Source organism: Marmota flaviventris, chromosome 17, assembly GCF_047511675.1.
Source record: "Marmota flaviventris isolate mMarFla1 chromosome 17, mMarFla1.hap1, whole genome shotgun sequence".
In the NCBI taxonomy this organism is placed as follows: Eukaryota; Metazoa; Chordata; class Mammalia; order Rodentia; family Sciuridae; genus Marmota; species Marmota flaviventris.
In genome coordinates this window covers 53,276,031-53,294,328 of record NC_092514.1, presented here as the reverse complement: position 1 = coordinate 53,294,328, position 18,298 = coordinate 53,276,031, and the positions used below count along the sequence as shown (strand labels likewise).

General features: G+C 42.2%; 1 long non-coding RNA gene across 1 annotated transcript; it reads left to right on the top strand.

The window, feature by feature from the left end:
• The first annotated feature begins 4,321 nt into the window (after window positions 1–4,321).
• Window positions 4,322–9,671, top strand: LOC117794924 (uncharacterized). Its single transcript, XR_004618806.2, has 2 exons — window positions 4,322–4,386; window positions 9,324–9,671. It is a non-coding gene; the product is annotated as an uncharacterized lncRNA (long non-coding RNA).
• The last annotated feature ends 8,627 nt before the right edge of the window (window positions 9,672–18,298 follow it).

Sequence of the window (18,298 nt, the reverse complement as noted above, 5' to 3'; positions counted from 1 at the left end):
CTGCTTGCCAGGTAGAGTGTCTTGAAACAATGTAGGTGGATCCTCAACACTGAATTTCTCTGGCAGTTGAGGAAAATCTTTGTTATCTATCTTATTTAAATATAAATAAATAAATATATATATATTCAGATAATATATGTATGGGTTCGGATGAAACTGAGCTGTTTATCTGACCTTCTAAAAATAAAGGTATATTGTGTCCAACTATTTTATATATATATATATATATATATATATATATATATATATATATATATATATATATCTTCCCAACTTTGGCAACTTTTATATCAGGAACACAGAGTTTATTTCTTTGTAAAAGATTTTCCTTGAGGGCTAAGGTTGTGGCTCAGTGGTAGAGCACTTGCCTAGCACTTGCGAAGCCCTTGGTTCAATCCTCAGCATCACATAAAAAAATAAATAAATAAAATAAAGGTATTGTGTCCAACTAAAACTAAAAAATAAATATTAAAAAAATAAAAAAAGTTGGCCAAAGTTGACCTATTCCTCTTTTTCTTTTAATATTTATTTTTCAGTTTTTGGTGGACCCAACATCTTTATTTTATTTTATGTGGTGCTGAGGATTGAACCCAGCACCCCGCGCATGCCAGGCGAGCGCGTTACCGCTTGAGCCACATCCCCAGCCCCTCTTTTTTTTTTTTTTTTTGCACCAGGGATTAAACTCAGGGGCACTTAGCCACTGAGCTACATCCCCAGCCCTTTTTTTTTTTTTTTTAAACTTTTTTTTTTTTTTAAAGAGAGAGAGAGAGAGAGAGAGAATTTTTTAATATTTATTTTTCAGTTTTCGGCGGACACAACATCTTTGTTTGTATGTGGTGCTGAGGATCGAACCCGGGCCGTACGCATGCCAGGCAAGCACGCTACGGCTTGAGCCACATCCCCAGCCCCCCCAGCCCTTTTTTATATTTTAATAGAGGCAGGATGTTATAGAGTTTCTTAGCGCCTTGCTAAGTTGCTGAGGCTGAGTTTGAATTCTTGATTCTCATGACTCACCCTCCCAAGTCACTGGGATTACAGGCCTGCACCATAGGGCCGGCTGGCCTATTCCTCTTGGTATAAAAGGGGTGTATGTAGCTTATAGGTTAGTGGTAGAGCACTTGCCTAGTATGCTGGAGGCACTGGGTTTGAACACCATTTCTAAAATATATATATGTATATACATTTTTCCCCTAATGGTTTGTGTTAGTGGATAGAATTAGAGACAAAGGAAAATGACCACTATAAAAAAAAGCATCCTATGGTGGTCATTCACTCTCATGGGAAAGCAGTAGCCTGTAGCCATGACCACAAATGAGATATTTCCTAGTCATCAAGGGCAGTTAGTTACTCAGAGACGTACTAAGGTCCACTCTTGCAGCAAGTGGGAAAGGAGGAAAACTAGAGCAAAAACCCAATGGGTCCAGGGAGATCGGCTCCCAGTACACCAGCTGTGTTATATGAGAAGGAGTGGAAATTGCTCATCTGCCTGAATGACTGACCCCTGTTCTGAGCCAGCCTGGCCACATCTTCTTTGCTGATGACATGATCAGAGAGAAGAACATAACAACTGCTCAGGGCTTATTGCAGTCAACAGGTCTGTACATGTACAAAATAGAAGAGCAGCCTTCCCTAGAAGAGGTTCCGTTGTCTGATGATATCCATGGGCCACAGTGGAGGAAGTGCTCCCTTCCCTTAGGGAAACTGTAATCCTGGCTTGGATTTCTTTTTTGTTTTGTTTTATTTTAGTTGTAGATGGACACAATACCTTTATTTAATTATTTTCTTTTTATGCAACCCTCAGGATCAAACCCAGTGCCTCAAGCATGCTTAGCAAATGCTCTACCACTGAGCTACAACCCCAGCCCCTGGTTTGAATTTCTAATGGAACACATTAATGCCCAGATGCTGAGAGAGTTACCTAGGGTCAGATTGGGTGGGCTGTTGATTGGCACCACCAGGCTGTCAGGGAAAATGAAATCCAGGAAAAGATTCAATAACCAGGCAAAAAATTATCTGGAATAGAAGACAGGATAGAGGCCAAGGTAAATATCTTTAGGCTAAAAGGGAAAAAAATAAAGCAATTGAAGGTTCAGAGGATAGGATAATGTGGACCTGGCAATGTGATTACAAACCCAGGTTAGTGCAGGGTTATGATTAAACTGAGCTGTTCATCTGAACTTCTAAGAAATCAATGGCCATAATCCCCAAGCAAATCAGTTTCAACTGACATGTGAAATTTCCTCTGTCTCAATCCTCACACAAAAAGGTATGTCAAGTAGTCAATTGTATTAAGCAGGCAAGCCTGGTATAATGAAAGAATTGGCCACTCCGTCCTTGGTTTGTGGAGGCAACATCTAAATCCTTAGAATTTTATAAGGGATGTACTTATTATGAGTATTGGGACCACACCTGAGTTTATGCTGACCATGCTGGGGGTGGGGTGGTGAATGGGACAACCTTGTGAGTAGAGCTGGATTTTGAGGCAAGGGCTGACCTCCAGGGAGAAGTTGGGCAGAGATTTATTTTGATCATATAATTAATGATTCAATTAACCTTGCCCATGTCATAAAAACCTAATAAAAACTCTGGACACTTTGATGAACATCCTGGTTAGTGGAAGCTGAGAGCTGGACCTCTGTATACGGAGCAAATGCTCTAGCACCAAGCTCTATCTTCAGCTCAGCTGGTGCGCACTTTCAAGGTGCTGAAAGGGTGATGTGTCCTGATTCCATGGGGAGAGGATCCAGAAGCTTTGCATTTAAGACAAGGTCTTACCGTATATATCACTTCATTTGCTTCATCCTGATTTGTATCTTTTATAATAAAACTAGGATTTTTTTTTTTTTTAATTTTGGGCATTGAACCCAGGAGTGTTTAACCACTGAGATGTATTTTACTTTTTATTTTGAGACAGGGTCTCGCTGAGTTCTTAGGGTCTGGCTAAATTGCTGAGGCTGGCTTTGAACTTGTGATCCTCCTGCCTCAGCCTCCTGAGCTGCTGGGATTGCAGGTATCATTGCACCCGGCAATCCTAAGTGTTTTAATAATAGAATATCCTGAGTTCTATCCGTGTGAGACATGGTAGCAAATTATTGAGCCTGAGAGGGCACAGGAATGCCAGAATTTGTTTCTGTGTTGGTCAGAAGCTCAGATGATCTGATGTAGGATATAGAAAATTAAAAATATAGGTAGAAAGAAGACAGATGGGGGCTGGGGATATAGCTCAGTTGGTAGAGTGCTTGCCCCGCATGCACAAGGCCCTGGGTTCAATCCCCAGCACCACACACACACAAAAAAAATTAAAAACTAAAAGAAGAAAGATATAACTTTAATCTGAAAGCCTTGAACTAAAGTTCCTCATATCTTCACTCTGAAAACCAGTATTTCTTCCAGACCCATCACTCCCTAAGCCAATTCTCCCTCTCAGGTCTTCACTCCCAAATTTCTGGGAAATCAACACATCTTCCATCACAATATTCAAGTTGCTATAAATTCACTCAGTTATGAAAATTACCTTGTTCACTGTTAATTAGCCTACATAATAAATAGATTAAGCAAAGAGAGATATGATCCTCTAAGAAACCTTTAGCATAGGATATTTTGCAACATTATTTATTGATCAGATCATGGGGACCATGTCAGCCTAAGGATCTTGAGAATTGCCATAAACCATCTTGTGATCACCAGGTTGTCATCTCTACATGCCTTCTCATGCCCACCTCTCACTGAGTTTCCTCTATTAAAAAGAGCCTGGGGGTGCTGGGGCTGGGGCTCAGCAGTAGCACTGGGTTTGATTCTCAGCACCGCATATAAATAAATAAATAAATAAATAAATAAATAAAATAAAGGTTCATTGATAACTAAAAATAAATTTATAAAGAAAATAAGAGCCTGAGAATCCCAAAAGTATCTACCATCATAGAAATTGACATCTATTGACTGTCTCTGCTTTTCTAAATAAATACAGGTGATTCTATCCAGGTCTTGCTTTGTTCTCTGAAGTGGATCTTCTGTGTTAGAGTCTGTAAACAAGTCAAAATAACACCTGGCATTTTGCCAGGGGAATGTTAGAGTTCATAAACAAGTCTGGATGGTGCCTGGCAAAATGCCAGAGGGAGTGGTTTGTGAAGTAACAAAAGCGAGCCATTAAGTATGGAGATTCCTGATTGGTTGACTGCTGTATCTAGTTTATGCTAATTAGATAAGCTGTGTGGAATGTATAAATACTGCTCCTGTCCTGCAATAAACGGCTCCCTCTCCTGCTGTATCAACGTACACAAGTTGCTCGTCACCCCCCCACCCCCCCCCCCACCCCCCCGGTTATTTTGCTGCAGCCGGACTGCAGCAGATGGTGGCCCGTTAAGGGGAGCCCCGGGACACTCGGGGGTAAGTGACGAAAAAAAGCTGCCCTTCCATAGATAGGACGGGAGCAATCTGCTCGTCCCTAGACAGATAGGGCGAGAGGAAAAATGACCATTTTAAGAAGATGGAGAAGATTGATACAGTATGTTTGTGTCTTGTTTTGTCTCAGTGTAGTGTATTGTATTGTCTTTGTGATGAAAATATGGAAGGGGTGTTAAGTAAATTGATAAGGGAAAGAGGCACCCCAGTGGAACCAAGAGCAATTAGGGGGCTGGGGATATAGCTCAGTTGGTAGAGTGCTTACCTCACATGCACAAGATCCTGGGTTCAATCCCCAGTGCTACCAAAAAAAAAAAAAAATTTGGGGGCTGGGGATGTGGCTCAAGCAGTAGCGCGCTCGCCTGGCATGCGGGCGGCCTGGGTTCAATCCTTAGCACCACATACAAACAAAGATGTTGTGTCTGCCGAAAACTAAAAAATAAATATTAAAAAATTAAAAAAAAAAAAAAAGCAATTAGGGCATGTGTTGATGGAAGCCCAGGAACTCTAGTCAGAAAGAAAAAGAAAGTTAAGAAGAAGAAGGATTATCAGGAAAAAAGTTGCAGCAAAAGGCTATTACTGAATACTTTTCGTTCCTGCTGTATCAACGTACACAAGTTATTCGTCACCCCACCCCCCCCACCCCCCCCCCACCCCCCCCCCGGTTATTTTGCTGCAGCCGGACTGCGGCATTCTGTACATACACACTCGGTTTTTATATTTCTTGATGACTGCTCTGACACACGCCTGTAATCCCAGCAGCTTGGGAGGCTGAGACAGGAGGATCACAAGTTCAAAACCAGCCTCAGCAACAGTGAGGTGCTAAACAAATGCAGTGAGACCTGTCTCTGAATAAAATCCAAAATAGGGCTGGGGATGCGGCTCAGCGGTCGAGTGCCCCCCAGTACCAAGAGAAAAAGAAGCCATATTTGAAAGAAAAGACTTGGTAGGAAGGAATCAGGTTTATTTAAGGGCTGGCATCATGGAAAATAGAGGTGATATTTGAAGCTCCCTCTTGGGGGGCTCAGGGTGCAAAGGAAAGGAAAGAAGGGGCAGATCATGGAGACTATGTGTTGAGTGATATTTTCATTACCAAGGGGTATATCTTCTTTCTCTTCTCTGGCTGGAACATCACAATAGACAGCAACTTTCTGCAGCAAGTTCCTGTATTTTTCCTCCTAAATTTTTTATTAGTGCATTATAGTTATACATAATACTGGTGTTCATTTTGGCATAATCATACAAGCATAGAATATAATTTACTCTAATTCAATCCTCAGTACTTCCCCTTTCCTTCCCCACTGTATTTTCTTAAAATAGACATGTTACTTTTTTGCACAGCAATTTACATGCTTTGTATTACGACCAATGATTAAGGAGGGCATTAAAAATGTTCTGAGTGCCCAGCGTCATAAAAACCTAATAAAAACTTTGGACACCTTGATGAAAGTCCTGATTAGTAAAAGCTGAGAGCTGGACCTCATGCAGAGCAAATGCTCTAGCACCAGCTAGAGGCGTGGCTGCTCAGGCCTATAATCCCAACTGCTCTGAAGGTTGAGGCAGGAGGATCTCGAATTCAAAGCCAGCCTCAGCAATTTAACAAGGCCCTAAGCAACTCAGTAATATTCTGTCTCTAAATAAAATATAAAAAAGGGCTGGGGATGTGGCTCAGTAGTTGTGTGCCCCTGGGTTCAATCCCTGGTACAAAAACAAAAACGAAAAACGTTCTGGGTTCTATAAACCTAAAGAACTCCATAGGTGGGACTTCGCTTTAGAACTTGGAATGGGGTATAAGGGAGGGGACTCTTCCAAGGACAATTTCCCAAAGGTGGCTTCCTGTTAAAAAAAAAAAAAAAAGACAAACATCATAAACCCAGGGAATTAACCATTTGCATTTAACAGTATGAAGTTCTTGATGGGTTGTCTACTATGTAAGTGTTCTTCCTGTCAGATCCACTTCAGTATCCACGAGGTCTTTTCTTTTACATCCTGTACCTTGGTCACTTTGGAAGGGAACATAGAGGAATATACCCCTGTGTTGGCTAAGAAGCTTCCTTAGCCTCCTTCCTATCTTTAGCAAGTTGGGAAATAGAGATTATTCGACCTCATTAGTCTCTTTTAGCCCATAAGGGAGGGGACTCTTTGCCAAAATAAGTCTCTCAAAACTTAGTATTTTCTATGTATTTGATTTCAGACAACTTCCTGGACCAAATGCCATACCCATGACTTTTTTTTGTGTGTGCTTTTCTCTCTAAACTTACTATTAGATAAGGTACCTAACAACAGGCCTATCAGTGTCATGTGAGAACAGAGTTGTTCATTCCAGGAATGCTTTTGTCCAGTTGAATAGATCCATTGGCACCACCCCCCATAATCCTTTCAAAGGCTTCTTAAAAGGTGTGTGTTACCCACACCTCCCATTTCTTTCATCTTTGTTCTAAAGCGTGTTGGCTGACTGCTGAAGCCACCACAACCCTGTAGATGTAGGTACACTCCTTTGCATTGTGATTCTAACAACTCTTACAATAAGAGAAGAATTCCATGTCTCACCTTTTTAAACTGGGTTTAGCCAGATTAGTCCACAGGAGCTAAGTGATTGATGCAGAGACTGGAAAAGGGTTTGGCAGGGGCTGGATGTGTAACTTAATGGTAGAGTGCTTGCCTAGAATGTGCAAGACCCTGAGTTAGAATCCCAGCACTGAGGAGGAGGTTGCGGGAAGGGCTTGTCCTCTCTCTCTTGTTGATCCTATGCCACTTGTGAGGATGCTGCTAGAAGAGGAGAGACCCCACGAAGCAGAAATCAGCAGTCCCAGCTGTAATTTTCTTTTCTTTCTTTTTTTGGTACCAGGGATTGAACTCAGGGGTCACTGAGCCACATCTTCGGCCCTATTTTGTATTTTATTAAAAGACAGGGTTTCACTGAATTGTTTAGTGTTTCCCTGTTGCTGAGGCTGGCTTTGAACTTGCGATTCTCCTTCCTCAGCCCCCTGAGCTGCTGGGATTACAGGTGAGCGTCACCGCACCCGGCCCAGCTGCAGTTTTCTTATACCACTTGTTACTGGAGTCCAAGGCCAGAGACCCTACTCTGAGAATCTCAACAAATGAGGTCCAGGGCTGGGGATGGGCTCAAGTGGTAGCGCACTCTCCTGGCATGCGTGCGGCCCGGGTTCGATCCTCAGCACCACATACAAACAAAGATGTTGTGTCCGCCAAAAACTAAAAAGTAAATATTAAAATTCTCTCTTTCTCTCTTAAAAAAAAAATGAGGTCCAGCCACTCAGCCACTCACCCTAAAAGCCAAATGGGAAGGCAGGCACCATGGTGCATGCCCGTAATCCCAGCCTCTCAGGAGCCTGAGGAAGGGAGATCACAAGTTCAAAGTCAGCCTCAACAAAAAGCGAGGTGATAAGCAACTCAGTGAGACTCTGTCTCTAATAAAATACAAAAGAGGGCTGGGGATGAGTGCTCCTGAGTTCAATCCCTGGTACCAAAAAAAAGCCAAATGGGAAAATTAAGACCCTGTCTCTAAATAAAATATGAAAAATGGTTGGGGAGGTGGGTGAGAAGAATCAGGAAAGGAACTTTACTGATGTGAACTTTAGGTTTATGGGGGAATTACTGGGATGGGGGCAAGAAATAGGCATAATTAAGCAGTCTTGGTCAAACTGTGGTCTGGTTGATCATTATCTCAGTTTGGGTCCTACAATCTTATTGCTATCAAGGAAATTGCCACTGCTCAGGGTGCAATCAATCTCCATCTGCTGCTCAGAATGTTTATCTATCAGTTTGTAATCCTAGAAGGGGAGCAATTCAGTTCCAGTGAGATGATTCCTCACTATAGGGAGATCTGTCTGCAAGGCCCTGCTGTTCCTGGAATCCAAGGTGACTGTAGGTTTAGGGCCATGACTGGAGATTTCTAGGTGCTACTCCAGGGAGTCTGGGGCAGGATATGGGAGAAGTTGGCAGCAGAATGTCTCTATAAATCTTGAATATATCTTAGTTACCTTTCAGGGCATCCTCAATCATGAAGGTGGATGAGATGGTTTAGGTAAATTTACAGCTAATAAACCTAAAATTACCATTACCAAGTTTTGACCCCAAAGCCTGGGTCCCTTTTCCCTTCTCTGAATTGTGGAACTCAAAATAGGACTGAGCACCACTAGAGAAGTGAAAGGGACTTTCCTGGGTGGGGTGATGAGCACTGGTAATCTCAGAAACTTGGGAGGCTAAAGGCAGGAGGATTGCAAATTCAAGGCCAGCCTCAGGAACTTGGTGAGCTTGTGTGTCAAAAAAAAAAAAAAAGAAAAAAAAAGAAGGAAGGAAGGAAGGAAGGAAGGAAGGAAGGAAGGAAGGAAGGAAGGAAGGAAGGAAGGAAGGAAGGAAGGAAGGAAGGAAGGAAGGAAGGAAGGAAGGAAGGAAGGAAGGAAGGAAGGAAGGAAGGAAGGAAGGAAGGAAGGAAGGAAGGAAGGAAGGAAGGAAGGAAGGAAGGAAGGAAGGAAGGAAGGAAGGAAGGAAGGAAGGAAGGAAGGAAGGAAGGAAGGAAGGAAGGAAGGAAGGAAGGAAGGAAGGAAGGAAGGAAGGAAGGAAGGAAGGAAGGAAGGAAGGAAGGAAAAAGACTGCAGATGTAGCTAGTGGTGGAGCCCCTAGGTTCAATCCATTCCTATACCAAAAAAGTGAGGCAGGGGTGGGGGTGGGGGTGGCTTTTATTCTTGACCATGAGTAGGAGAAATGGGAGATGAACTTGCAAATCAACTTCCTGTCCCTTGGGGGTTGGGAGATTATGAGTGGGGTAAAAGAAATGTGGGGAAATTATGGGCTGATAACGGGAAGGAACATTCATATCTTTTCCCAGGAATGGGCAGAAATTTTCTGAGAATTTTTGTGCCACCTCTCTTTATTCCTTTTATGGCTCTTTCTGTTAGGTCGGTTTGAGGTGCTAAGGGAACACAGCACCAGGCAACCTGCAAGAACAACCAATCAGGTACCAACAGACCAGCAGTGATGGTGCCTCATATTCACCTGTCAATCAGCGAGGTTTCCTGACCAATCCTGGAAGGACATGGATCTCAGCGAGATCCCCCAACCAACCCCTGGAGGACAAGGAACTCTAAAAACCTCCCTTTCCTGTCCCAAGCCCTCCCTTCCTGCCCTAAACCCAATAATATTCCAATCTGGCTGAGCAGGGGTGCGATTCTCCCGACCCGCTCTGCTGGACTGGAGGGTCTCGCTGGGGAGTGAATCTCAATAAAGCCTTGTTCAGCTGCTTTTAACCTGCCTCCTTTTGATCATCAGTGCCTGACTTTACACTTACAGTCATCTTTGTGGCCACTTCCAACGGGCAGGGTGATGGCGAGTGTCTTATTCAGCACCCAGAGGGGATTATCATGAAGACAGAGGTGATCTGACAGTCATTCTGGTAGCCATCTCAGAATCTTTTTGGGCTAGCTCACCTAAGGAGGAAGTTCTGGCCTCCAGGGACCTTGTCCTGAAAGACAGACAAGGTTAGGGAGGGGTCGAAGTTCAGCTAGGACTGAAGTTCAAGGAAGTTCAAGGTTAGGTTGGAGTAACAGCACCAGTATTTAGATAAACACTCAAGGAGTAATTAACATGTGTACATGCAGAGTTGAGCAAGAATCTGAACTAAGTTTCCTTGATAGTAATAAATGAGACAGATACAAAATGAAGGCAGAGATGCCAAGCTTTTTATCCTGCTTTCTGTCACCCATTTGGCTTCTGCAGGCTCAGTGAAGAGTCAGTGCTTAAAGCAGCCTCTGATTCTCTGTCATGTGCTCAGCCTGCCAATCATCAGATTATTCAGACTTAACCCCAGTTAAGCTAGTACAGGCCAGAAGAGCTACCCACTCAACCCACAGAATCATAAGAAAAATGTTTGCTTTAAACCATTAATTTTGGGGTAGTTTGTTATGAAGCAAAAGCTAACAGATACAGGTTTGAGTGATATGGTTTGGATATGGTTTAAGTGTGTCCTCCAAGAGATTATATATGATATCTTGGTCCTCAATGTGACAATGTTGGAAGGTGGGATCTTTAAGCAATGGTATCTAGTAGGAGGTGTATAGGTCAACTGGGGGACATGCCCTTGAAAGGGATTGTGGGATACCAACTCTCTCTGGCCTCTTGGTTTTTTGCTTGTTTGTTTGTGGTACTTGGGATTAAACCCAGGGCCTTACACTTTCTAGGCAATGCACTCTACCACTGAGCTATATCCCCAAGACTTGATATCTTGTTCCTACATACACTCCCATCATTAGGTCCTCAGGAGAAGCTAAACAATGGGGCTGCTTGATCTTGGATTTTGAACCTCCAGAACTGTGAGCTAAATAAACTTATTTTCTTTATAAAGTTAACCTGTGTCAAATATTTCATTGTAGTAACTGAAAATGAACTAACACATTGAGTTTTGTTTTGTTTTTTTGAGGTGGGGATCCTGGGGATTAAACTCAGGGGCACTTGACCAATGAGCTACATCCCCAGCCCTATTTTGTACTTTTATTTAAAGATAGGTCTCACTGAGTTGCTTAATGCCTCATTTTTGCTGAGGCTGGCTTTGAACTCACAATCCTCCCGCCTCAGCCTCCTGAGCCACTGGGATTTCAGTGTGCCACCACATCCGGCTATATTGAGTCTTAATAAGGCAACATCAATGCTGACCCCACATTAGAATGGTTTCTAAGGCAACCTGTTCTGCAGCCATTCTGTGGTCACGGGCTCATTTTAGGTGATGGACCCCACACCCTGCACAGGCATGGGCTGGAATTCATCTTTGCATCAAGTTTGTATGTGTATACATGCTTATTTGTGGGAGGACGTGACTATGTTTGGCTGGGTTTCTTTTGACAGCTGGATGTGAGAGATTAATTTCTGTTTTATTTAGGAGAGGAGAAGGTCTGTTCTTGGTTCATGAAAGACTGCTCTGCAATCACGGCCAGTTCAGCAAGGGCGACTCTCTGCCTGGGACTTGCTCCACCTCCCTTTCCTGGTTAGGTGCTTTCTGTGCAATTGACCGGAACCCCTGCTCCACACTGATGACCTCCTAGGCCATGGTCTCCACATAGGGCTAGAAGATTGTGAAAACCCTGTAGTGGAGGGGTGTTGTGTGGCGGAGGCACAGGGTAGAAGCCTTGGGATAAGGCCACTCATCTGGGTATATAAACTAAAAGAGTGTAGCTGCTGTCCAGCGCGGGCTGTGGAACCAAAGCCACTCAACTGAATTTGGGGTGACATGAAAAGATCACACAGACATGGAATACCTTTTTCTGAGCTTCAGGGTGGCTTCCCTGGCTCCCGGCCTCAGGCTCCCACAAAGGGGTGCAAGAGAAAGGCACTGGAGACTGATGAGAGATGGGGGGCACGTTGGCCTTTTATTGGGGGCGCTATTCCATGGAGCATTCTATTCAAAAAAAGGCAAAGGGTAGGATTACAAAGGAACAGGTGGGTGTAACTCAACCCCACTGGGTGATGGCTACTCCTGGAGCCACGCCTCATTACCTGAGTGGAGGTGAAGTCCAATGTATGGCAGGTTGCAATAACTTTACTCTGGACCTAAAGGTGTGCACATAGCTCCTATTCAGAGCAGCTCCCAAACCAAGAGACTTTTGCTCTCCCTTCTCTGTTACCTGCCTTGGGACAAATAGTGCTGGCCCCAAACCAACTCAGCTGGTCCTAATTCCATCTCTAGTGATGCAAAACAAAAAATCCCCAACTTGGAAATTTGTCAATTTCTCCTTGTAATTCCATTTTTTGAGGTTCTGTTTTAAGGGGACAGGTGATTTCCTGATTGCTATATATTCTTTTTTCAATTTTTTTTTTTTTAGTTAAACATGGACACAATATCTTTATTTTGTTTACTTATTTTTATGTGGTACTGAGGATGGAACCCAGTGCCCCATGCATGTTAGGTGAGTGCTCTACCACTGAGCCACAACTGCAGCCCATTATATATATTCTTATGAGTATTCATTTTCTCATTTGAAAATATGACTCTATTATTCTTAATCATCATTGTCTAAATCCCTATTTTTCTGATTTTGGTATTGCTTTACCAGCTTTTAGTTATTTGTCTAATAAGTATTTTCCATCATTTTGTATTTAACCTTACTGTGTGCTTTTTGCTTTGTTTTAATTTTGTTATTAGGAGTGCCTTACAAAGATCATATAGGCCATTTAAAAAAATACAAATTTTTCTGCTGTCATGCATGTATGACTAAAAAAATAAAATAAAAATAAATCGTATGGTAAATAAAAAAAGATTAAAAATCCAAATTGATGGACTACCTTTTTTTTTTTCCACCTGGGAAAATGAGCTGATGGGGTTACCCAGTATTGCCCAGGGTGGCCTGGAACTCTTGGGCTCAAGTAACTCTCTCCCTTCAGTCTCCCAAATAGCTGGAACTATAGGCATGTACACCATACCTGGCTGATGGACTGTCATTGAACCCAGGGCCGCTCAACCACTGAGCCACATCCCCAGCCCTTTTTATATTTTATTTTGAGCTCAGTAAGGTGCTGAGGCTGGCTTTGAACTTGTGATCCTCTTGCATCAGCCTCCTGAGCCTCTGGGATTACAGGCATGTACCACCATGCCCAGCTTGGACTATCTTTTTTTATAGTTGGACACAATACCTTTATTATTATTTTTTAAATTTCTTCTTATTAGTGCTGAGGACAGAACTCAGGGCCTCACACATGCTAGGAGAGCGCTGTACTGCTGAGCCACAATCCCAGTACCTTGGACTGTCTTTTATATGAATTTAGTCCACCCATATTTATTATCATTTCTAATATTATTTACATATTTTAGCAACTTAAAAAAATTTTTTTAGTTGTTAATGGACCTTTATTTATATGTGGTGCTGAGAATCGAACCCAGTGCCTCACACATGCTAGGCAAGCTCTCTACTGCTGAGCCACAACCCCAGCCCATATTTTAGCATCTTATTTGAAGTTTTCTTACACCTATGCTTTTTACTTCCCCACTCCCTATAGTTTTTCCTGTTTTCTATTGGATTGGTAATTTTTTTTCCATTTCCCTCTTCTTTATTGGCTTAGAAGATATGCATCTATTCTATACTGTTAATTATTAGTCTTACATCTTTTAACATAATGTAATTATCCTTGTAGTTTTTCTACCAAAGAAGCTCTCCTCCTCCTCCTCCTTTTTGGTGGGGGCTACTGAGAATTAAACTCAGGTGACTTGACACTGAGCCACATCCCCAGTTTTGTATTCATTAGAGACAGGGTCTCACTGAATTGTTTAGTGCTTCCCTGTTGCTGAGGCTGGCTTTGACTTGCAATCCTCCTGCCTCAGCCTCCGGAGCTGCTGGGATTATAGGTGTGCCTCACCGCCTCCAGCGAGCACCTTTCTTCTTAACTCTTTTTCTTTTTAAATTTCATCCCAAACTTTCCCTTTCTATATTTTATGCTCTTGTTTTCTAATATTTAAATTTCAAATATCTATATATTTTAAGTGTAGGTTTTTAGGCACACCCAAATTCGTCATTATTTATAATCTCTAACTATTACAGCAGTCCCCTTTCCCATGAGTTAGTTCCCTGCTATCAACAGTAATCTGAAAATATTGGATGGAGAATTCCAGAAATAAATAATTCTCGTCTTCAGTTGTGTGTCATTGTGAGCATTGTGATGAAATCTCGCACTGTCCTGCCCCATCCTTCGTGGAAAGTGAACTTCCCTTTGTCCAGCGTAGACATGCTGTAGGTGGCTTATCCATCTCAGTGATGAGTTTCTTTCAGTATGGCAAGTTTGTGCCACATGCCTACGGCCTTCATTTTACTTCATCTCGTCTAGTGGGCACTGTGTCTTCTCACAGAATCACAGGAAGAAAGGCGAGTACAGTGCAGTAAGTTATTTTGAGAGATACCACATTCACATAGCTTTGTTACAGTATATCTTTATGATTGGCCTATTATTGGTATTGTTCTCTTTCTGTGCCTAATTGGTAAATGAAACGTTATCATAGGTATGTATATAGAGGCAGAACCAGTATATAAATGGTTCAGTGCTAGCCACAGTCTCAGGCATACACAGGGGGTCTTGAAACTTTTCCCCCACAGATAAGGGGGGGAATTACTGTGCCAGTTTATTTTATTGATTTCTGTGCCTACTATTTACCATTGCATTTCACCAAAGTTCCTTTTGGATTTATTTTCCTTCATTTAAGTATTTCTATTAGTAGGGATTTCAGAGGGAATCTGGGAGTCCCCCAGAAAAAGCCCTCTTACACTTTCTAAGTCTAAAAACGTCTGTTTTGCCCCATCTTTAAAGTTCTGTAGAAGGTTCTAAATGACAGCACTTTGAAGATACCATTTTCTTGTCTTCTGACATCGATTGCTGCTAATAAACAGGCAGTGGCTGCAACTCTGCATATCTTTTTTTTTTTTTTCCTGTTAAAATCCTTTAGTATTGCCCCTTTTCTGGTGAAGCTTTTTATTTAATCATTGATCTTCTATTGTTTCACTATAATATATTGATTTGCTTTTATTTATCCTGCTCCAAATTTTGAACTGAGGGTGTGTACTCCTTTCCTCAGTTCTGGAAAATTCTTAGCCATTAACTCTTTGAATATTGTGACTCTCTGCTATGGTTTGGCTGGTCCCTCCAGGGTCCATTTTGATTGAAAGCTTGGTCTGCCAGTGTTGCTAGTGGGAGGTGGTGGAAACTTTGGGAGGTGGAACCTTGCAGGAGGTCCTTGGGTGACTGGGGGCTTGCCCTTGGAAGGTAGTTCTCTTGTGGCCTTTTGAGTTCTTGGAAAAGGAAGGAAGTCTGGCCCTTTCCATTCTATCTGCTTCCCGATTTTCGATATGCCTGTTTTCTCTTGCACACTCCTGCCATTGCTATCTACCATTTACCATGAAGTCCTCAAGAGAACTGAGCTGATGCAGCCACCATGACCTTGAACTCCTAAACTGTGACGTAAATAAACCTTTCCCTATTTATGAACTTGGCTTCCACAGGTATTTTGTTGTAGTAATACAAAGCTAATACATTCCATTATTGCTATTCTTTTCTATTGGAACATCCCTTAGATGTCTTCTGGAACTTCTCATTTAATCTTCATGCTTTGCCAGGTGTGGTGTGACTCACCTGTAATCCCAGGGACTTGGGAGGCTGAGGCAGCAGGATCAGAAATTCAAGGTTAATCTCAGCAATTTAGCAAAACACTGTTTCAAAAAAAATAATAAAAGATAAAAATTTTAAAAGGACTGAGGATGCAGCTCAGTGGTAAAACACCCCCATTTTTAATCCCGAGTACTAAATAATAATAATAATAATAATAATTTTTAATGCTTCTTAACCTATTTTTTGCTTTTTTTTTTTTTTTTTTTTGTACTAGGGCTTGAACCCAGGGGCACTTTACCACTGAGTTATACTCCCAACACTTTTAATTTTTTTTTTTTTTAAATTTTGAGACAGGGTCTTGCTAAATTGCTTAGGGTCTGGCTAAATTGCTGAGACTGGCCTTGAACTTGTAATCTTCCTGTCTTAGCCTCTCAAGTTGCTGGGATGATGCCAGGAGTGTGCTACTGTGCTCAGTTACTTTCTTTTGCATAAAAAAAAAAAAGTTCTTTAATTCACTATGCAGCTTTCTGGAGAATTTCTTCTGATATATTCCAGTTCATATAATCTTTTTGGTCAACTTCAATTTTTTTTTTTATATTTCTACAGGTTTTCATCTTAATGATATATTTAATTCATTGACTTTCCATTTGAATTTTTTTCAGATCTGCCTATTATGAAATGTTTTTCTATAATGGTCCAACTTTGGTCTATCAATTCAATTTCTTCTTTATTCTCTTTGAAAAAATGAAAATACACTCTAAAATATATTCCAAATTGTATTATTAGCTCTAGTTCACAATTTATTACATTTGCTAATTATTTGTTATGGAATCATGTTCTTCATATGCTTTTTAAAAATATCTTTATTTATTTTTATGTGGTGCTGAGGATCGAACCCAGGGCCTCACATGTGCACATCGGGCGCCCTACCACTGAGCCCCAGCCCCAGCCCCTCCTCATATGCTTCATAATTTTTATTTACGGGTTCAACTTGGGTGGGTATCTGAATGTTTCTTCTCCTGGAAGTCCCATGAATATCCTGTTATAAATATGTCCTTATTGTACCTTTTTATGATTGTCTCTCATATAAACATGTCCTTATTGTACCTTTTTATGGAGTTATACAGAATCTGCCTGTTCTGAGTCAGTTTTTTACATTAATCTGACGGTTTGGGGTTTTCACAGGTAAACAGTGCACATATAGTCCGCGATAGCAAATAATTAAAAACAGTTATATAGTTGGCTTTACAGAAAAAAAAAAAGGTAAATGTTCAATAAAAGTCTCAAAATCAAGTCCTGTTTTGGGCAAAATGTAGGCAGTTCTTAGGGAAATTAGAATGGGCTTCTCCTCTTAGGTGTGTGTGTATCCCCGAATCCAGGGTCAGAGTCTTTTCTTGGGTGGCAGGGACTATGTGTGCCTTCTAATCTCCATTTTCCTCTCTTCTCTTCACAAGAGAATCTCCATTTTATTCTGGGTGTCAATAAGATCAGCTAAAAAAAGAACCACACTTCCCAGCCTATCTTGTAACATGATTCTGGCTAATGAGATATCACTGGGAGTCACTGGCTAGTTGAGGCAGACTCAATTGGCAATCTCAGCTTTTTAAAGTTTGTTTGTTTGTTTATTTTGTATTGGGGATTGAACCAGGGATGATTTTCACTTTTTATTTTGAGACAGGGTCTCCCTATGTTGCTTATGGCCTTACTAAATTGTTGAGTCGGGCCAGGGACATATTGTGGTCCTCCAGCCTCAGCCTGCGGGATCTCTGGGGATTAGTATCCACCTACCTCTCAGCCTTTGTTACTGGCCCTTTCTTCCCTCCTTCCCTTCTCACAGCTAGAAATGCTTTAACTTAAACCATGAGGTGAGAGGATGAAGACTCACCCTAGAAAAAAGATTGGGGAGCTGGAGGAATTGAAACAGACCCCTTTTAAGATTACAAACTCCTACCAGGTACATGCCTGTAATTCCAGCAACTCATGAGGCTGAGGCAGGAGGATTATATATTTGAGGCCAGAATCAGCAATTTAGCCAGATTCTGTCTGGGGGTGGGGAGTCAGCGGTGGGAGTGTGTTGAGGGCGCTGGGGAGGGATGTAGCTCAGTGGTAGAGCACCCCTGGGTTGAATCCTTAGTACCAAACAAAGAAACAAACAAAAACCCCCAACAACACCAAATTCTAAATTGTTTTAACTTCCGACTTTCAAACTGAGAATGGAGGCTGAGGGGCTGTCCCCAGCCCTGACTGTGACATGTTTCTGATGAATACGGTCTAGCCAAGTCTACCTATGTGTATTTCCCGCCCTCTGTCCCACTGCGCCTCCTCTCCTCCCAGAGTCCCAGAAGATGAAAGAAAAAAAGTCTCTTCTATCTTTCGCAAAGGTAACTTTGAATAAAACTTGTTCCCTCTGCCAACCTGCCCCCCAGAGTTTTAGCGGAGCGCGACCAGCGGTGAAGCTTGCCCTACCGGGTTTCAGTTTGGGACCGCTCGCGGGTAGGGTCTGCCAGGAGCAGCGAGCTCTAGAAAGAGGGGGCTGGAGCGCTCACAGCTGGTTGACCCTACCCTGGGAGCTTCGGGGAGAAATAGCAGCAGCTGCTCAGAGACGTTTAAAATCCCGTTCCCCCCACCCCGCTTCCTTCTCTCTGTAGCATCAACGCTTTGTTGGTGAGGAGAAAAGGGGATCTGGGGATCTACGGGTTCCCCTGAATGTCACCGCAGGGTGCATATTGCAGATTCATTCTCTCCCCAGCCCCGCCCCCTCTCTCTATGTTTGGGGCTTGAATAAGCCATTTGGTTT